The 6,105-nt window shown below is 45.4% G+C and overlaps 1 pseudogene; it reads left to right on the plus strand.

Moving 5' to 3' along the window:
• Nucleotides 1-3,839: 3,839 nt before the first annotated feature.
• On the plus strand, nucleotides 3,840-4,170 carry LOC101711509 (ATP synthase F(0) complex subunit k, mitochondrial pseudogene; annotated as a pseudogene).
• Nucleotides 4,171-6,105: the final 1,935 nt, after the last annotated feature.

Genomic DNA, 6,105 nt, shown 5'->3' on the forward strand with positions numbered 1-6,105 from the left:
CGTGGGGCCTGTGGGGCCAGAGCAGGGAAGGCATCTGTATGAAGGTCTCTCATCTCAGGGCGTCTCAGGCGCCCCCCAGAGGGGACTGCACACCAGCCAGCACTCTCTGCAGGGGACCTTGCCCACCCCCACGGTGAGATGGGGTGGAGGGCTGGACCGCGCCTGGGGTCTACCTGGGCCGTTCTGCTTGGCCTGAGGGACCCCGAAATGCACGGTGGGGTCTTTGGCTGCACGGCAGCCCCGGGCAGGCTCACTTGGCCCCTGACTCACCAGGGACAGCTGATGTGGCTGCACACAGCACAAGTGTGCCTCTCGAGACAGCCCTGCTTCAGGACGGTCAGGTTTTGGGAATGTCCGAGCGCCATGCCCAGAGAGAGTGGCTGCCGACTGCGCATCTGCGGCCTGGGGACCCCTTAAAGCCTGGCCACTGTCCTGAGCCCAAGTCCTGCTGGGAGCCACAGGAGTAGGGCCACTGTCAAGGTCCCCAGCCACAGAGAGTAGATCGCCGGTCCCTGGACCTCTCAGCCTCCCTCTTCTTTGTTGCTCCGACAGGCGCTGGAAGGTCCCCGGTGGGTGTCACCTATCACTGCCCTGCCCTGGACGTGCCCGGTGCCTGCTGGGCACCAGGGGGAACACAGAGACCAAGGCTGGCTCTGATCTCTGGAGGCCGGGCCTCCGCTAGGGCCAGCAGGGGCTCCAGCGAGCCCAGGGTTTGGCCCAAGAGTCGCTGGGCCTCAGCACAGGGCCTCCTGGTCCTGACTCCCGGCCCTGGACCGGGGCAGGTGAGACAGCTATGCTGGCTTCGACTCACAGTTACCTTTCAGTTGATTCTAAAAGATGATGCTAGGAATTATTAAAACTTCACGAGTAACCATCTTAGTGAGCGGCAAGGCAAAGTAAGTAGATTTCAGTTTCCATTTTTAAAATTTCAATACAGTGGTTCTGCTTATAAGTTGATAATTTACGGGTGCAGCAGCCTAATGTGACATGGAGGAAAAGCGCTCCTCCCTTCCTTCAATCATTCTCTACACCCAGAAGATATCTTTTTAAATTGGTGTTTTATTAAAATTAACATCCTAAAGTTACATTTAATAATTATATTTCCTTCCTTAATGGGAAATCATAAAAATGTCTTTATTTAAAAGGCAAAGTAATTTCTCTTTCAAATAAATAAGCACAAATTAATTTCCATCTGTCCACAGGTTAAATATTTTATTTTCTTAGTATAACGACAGCACAAAAATAAAGGGAGACAAAATGTTTTGTTACCTTGGTACCTATTATGGCTTTGGCATTCTTTCTAGAGTGCTCGCCAATTCCAATAACATCAGCAACATGAGGAAATAAATTAGACATTTTAATTGTGAGATTATAACATACTGATGGAAGAGCTGGGTAGAAGCCAAAACAAATTTTAATGACAAAACAATAATCTAAGCAAAGTAGAAAACATTAGCCTCTACGGGCTTTGCATGGAAATAAAGAAGCCACATTAGAAACACTTCCAAGCTTACAAAGCTGGCTAACTGCAGACAGCGTAAGTGATGAAGGAGGCCGACAATTTATTATCCATAAAGCACAGAGCCTTGAGTAGTAAATCAAAAGTATAATTGGGTAGAATTCCAGATAGTGCTGATAACTGATGTCTCAGGTAACCACCGGAAATTGATGCCCCTGCTGGAGATTCAGAAAGTTCAGAGGATTCGGAGTAAAGGGTCGGCAGGGTCCAGCCCGGCATGACTGTCGGGGCCTCCCTGCCTCAAGACATTTGGACCGGAAACGGGACCGGGCCTGAGGCAGCACTGGACAAAAGGGTTCCACTTGTCAGGTCCCAGGCGACACTCTGCGCCCAGTACAACCAGCCCCGGGTGGAGGGGCGCCAGGCGGGGCTGTGGAGCTGCTGGGCTCTGATCCTGAGGCAGGAGGGCCGCCAGGGTCCAGGGCAGCTCGACCTCCGCCTCCTCCCTGGGCCGCACGCAGTCTTCTGCTCACAGTTTCATCCGTTATATTGAGTTGTAATTGACAAAAGTAAGACTCACACATTGTATCGTTACAGTTTGCTGAGCTTTGATAAATGCACACAGAGTCGCCCTGGCGACCAAGGCGCAGGAGGAGCCTGTCTGCCCAGAACGCTCTTGGGGCGCTGCCCAGCAGAGAGCTCTTCGGCCCAGCACAGGCTCCCCCACCTGGCTCCTCTGGCTGCTCGACCACCTCACAGAAGGGACCGGGCCGTGTTTGCGGGCTCCCCTCGGGCTCCCCTCGGGCCTCGAGGCCCTTCTGTGACGGCGCGTGAGTTGTGCACCGTGCGCATGACCGGTGCAGACCGCAAGGCGTTGTCTCCAGAGCGGGGCTCTAAGGAGAACAAGGCTGCTGTGAGCCTCCCCAGCTCATCTTTATGGGGACAGCTCTTGTTTCTCCAAGGTAAATATTTAGCAATGGGTTCAGCAGTCATGAGTGTCTGACTTTGTGACTGCTTCGCCAAACGGCTACACCATCTGACACTGCACTGGCAAAGACAGGAGAGCTCGTTTGTTCTGTTTCCGTTAACAGTTTGCACTGATATCCTTTTAAATGTTCAAAGGATTTGGAATTATTTTGAGTTTAGTAGGGAGGGACTTATGTTGAGCGCCTCTCCTGTGTTTATTGGCCATTTACAGATCCGCTTTTGTGAAATAGCCACTCAAATAGTCCACCCATTTTTCTCCTTAAATTCTTTTATTGGTAAATTTTAACTATACAGTACATTTACATGTATCACTGGGTGCTTGTACTTGCACATGATGCATCTTGGTTCTTATTTTTTCCCTGTTACCTGTGCACCCTTCACCCCCTCCACTCTTCCCTATTTACATAGACTTTGTTTTTATTTTTTTCTTTTCTCATAATTTTTCCCTTCCCTTCTTTCCTTTACCCTTCCCCTCCCACTTCCCCTACCCCTTTGGACCTTTTCTTCCTATTTCAAATTATCAATTATTTGTTTTAATCATTATAATCCTTATTTATACTTTCAGTTTCTCACACTAGAGAAGCTATTTGGTATTTACACATACCTGTCCTATTTATTTCACTTAAGAGTATGGCCTCAATGTGCATCCTTTTAGCTATAAATGTCTCTACTTTCTTGTTCTTTATGGCTGAGTCGTATTCCATTTTATTAAAAAAACACATATTCTTTATCCAGTTTCCAGTTGATGGGCATTTGGGCTGTTTCCAAGCTTTAGCTATTACAAACTGTGCCGCTATAAATATAGGTGCACATATATCACTGTGATATGATGCTTTTAATTCATTTAGGGAAGATACCCAGCAGGGGAATAGCTGGGTCAAATGGGACCTCTAGTCCTAGTTCTTTGAGGTATCTCCATACTGATTTCCACAGTGCTTGCACCAGTCTACACTCCCACTAGCAATGGAGCAGGGTTCCTCTTTCCCCACAGCCCCGCCAGCATTTGTTATTGGATGGTTTCATGATAGCAGCCATTCTTTCTGGAGTGAGGTGGAATCTCAGTGTTGTTTTCATCTGCATCTCTCGAATGACGAGTGATGTTGAACATTTTTTCATATGTTTATTTGCTTCTTTTACTTCTTTGTCTGAGAAATGTCTGTTCATTTCAGATGCCCATTTTTGAATTGGGTCTTTGAATTTGGGGGGGATCTGATTTTTTTCAATCCTTTATATATTCTAGATAGTAGTCCTTTGTCTGAGGTACAGCTCCTAAAAACTTTCTCTCACATTGTAGGTTGTCTCTTAGCTCTGTTGGTGGTTTCTCTTGCAGTGCAGAAGCTTTTTAATAAGATGAGATCCCGAGCTGTGGAATTTGTGGCTCTGGTGAGATTGAAATCATGGCAGGTCCAGAAGCCGATGCCCAGTACCAGTTCATTGGCATCAAAAAATATTTCAACTCTTACACTCTGACAGGTAGAATGAATTGTGTACTGGCCACATATGGAGGCATTGCTCTGACGATCTTGTATTTCAAGTTAAGGTCTAAAAAACCAAAAATGCCAGTTGTGAAAGCAACGTAAGTGTGCTGGGAATCAAACCCAGGGCATTGTGCATGCTAGGATTTTACAATATCTGATTTCATCTGTGAAGTTCCCGTGCCTGGAAGAGCTGTCACTCATCATGTAATACTCAGTTTGTACAATAAATTATGAACCTGGAAAAAAAAATAAGATGAGATCCCAGTTGTTGATTCTTTGTGCTAGTTCCCGTGCTACTGAGGTTTTGTTCATAGTCTTTTCCTATGCCAATGTCTTCAAGAGTATTCTACCCATTTTTATTAAAATGTTTGTCTTTTTACAAGATTTTCTGTATCACGGTTTATTTGTATACATTTATGTATACATGAGGTAGATACATTTATATTACAGAAAAACATGTTATCCATGTATGCATGCATCTGGCTCGCCATGTGGGTAAGTGTGCATACAGCACAAGCATACATTCTGGAGAATGGTACACAGGTGCTGCTGCTCTTCTGTCCTAGGCTTTTTGATGTCTTTAGCCTTGATTGTCTTTGAAGACCTAACATGTTAGAGTTGGTGGTGTCCTCCGGTTTACAACTTTTCTTGTATCAATGTAACAGAATATACTCAATCTAACCAAACTGTTTTTCTCATGTTAACTTTTATATGATATATCTATTCCATCCTTTTTATTTCATTGTTGTCTTCATATTTTAAATGCATCTCTGTAGACAGGTGTAGGTGGGTCTGGCTTTTCTGATCAGCCTCAGCTCTCTCTTATCATGGCCTTGATTTTAGCATACTTACTTGTTTGGTTTGGTTACATCTACCATTTTATGTTCCAGTTAGCATTCAGTCATTCTGTTTTTCATTCTCTTGCTATTTTCTTTGAATTAATGAAAGAGTTTAATAGTTCTTTTATTTAATCTATTAGCTTGTAATCTGTAACTCTCATTATTATTTTCAGTGATTGCTCTGGGATAATAAGAGGCATCCAAAACCCATCAGAGTCTATTTAGAATCAGAAAATGTGATTCTTCACACTTCTCACTTGATTGAAATACGCCTGGTATTTTCTATTTCTCACTTCAAAAACAGTCACCTTTTCTGAATATCATCCTATGTGCCATGACACATGTTTTGTAATTGTTACTTTTTTTCTTATGCAGAGATAAGATCCTCATTATACAGTTACTGTCTTTTCTCTGACACAGTTGGTTATCTTCTAAATAAATTACTAGATGAAAGGAAACAACGTTTTCTGTTTACCTACTTGCACCCACTTCTGGTCTCCTTGTCTGTCTCTTCCTATGGACTCTGTCCTGCACAATCCCAACATTTAAACTGTCGCAATGTCCTCCGGAGGGACACTAGGGCTGGACAGGGAATGTCTTTCCTTCAGCCACTGTCCCTGTGTCTCCTGGCTCCGTGGTGGCTGCAGAGTGGCCAGGAGGCTCCTGTCCCTGCTCCTGCATGTCGGGTGCTGTTTGCTGTTTTGTTTGTTGGCTGCTTTCACGATTGCCACGCTGACTTGTTTTCTACTGTGCGACTAGGACGTGTGCAGGAGAGTTCGTTCTGTCCCTCTGCTCTGTGTTTTGTATGTCTGCCCCTACAGCCCCAGCTCACATCACTGCTACTCTAGTGCTGCTAGTCAGTTTCTTAGGAAGCAAAAACCAAACTTCTCAATTCTGGATCATTATTTGTCCAATTTTTTTCCACCCAACCCTGGTTCTCCTAGTTCTGACACTAGACCATGGCCCTTTTCTCCCGAGTCCCAAGGCTGCTCCCTTTCTTCCCGTTTTCTCTCTCAGGGTGGGATTGTGTCACTTCTACCCCTCTGCCTCAGGCTAATTGACTTTCGCCACCCACAGCCTGCTCCTAAGACTCTCTACCCTCTACCGGATACTCATCTCACCAGCTTTCTTTCTCAGTTCTAGGGTCATTTTCCTTCAGTTTCTATTCTCTGCTGAGATAACTTTTATCTCGTGTGAGCATGCTTTTCTCCAGTTATTTGTGCCTACAGACATGGCCTTTGTGTCCCAGGAAGAGCCAGCTCTGCATTATCTAATCTAAAGCTGCACCAAGGGAAAATGAGGTAAAACTGTAACAATCAGCTGCTCAGTTTATTCAATGCGG

The sequence above is a fragment of the Heterocephalus glaber genome, unplaced genomic scaffold (assembly GCF_053883595.1).
Source record: "Heterocephalus glaber isolate CG9 unplaced genomic scaffold, H.glaber_assembly_v1.0 deba00001537, whole genome shotgun sequence".
Classification (NCBI taxonomy): domain Eukaryota; kingdom Metazoa; phylum Chordata; class Mammalia; order Rodentia; family Bathyergidae; genus Heterocephalus; species Heterocephalus glaber.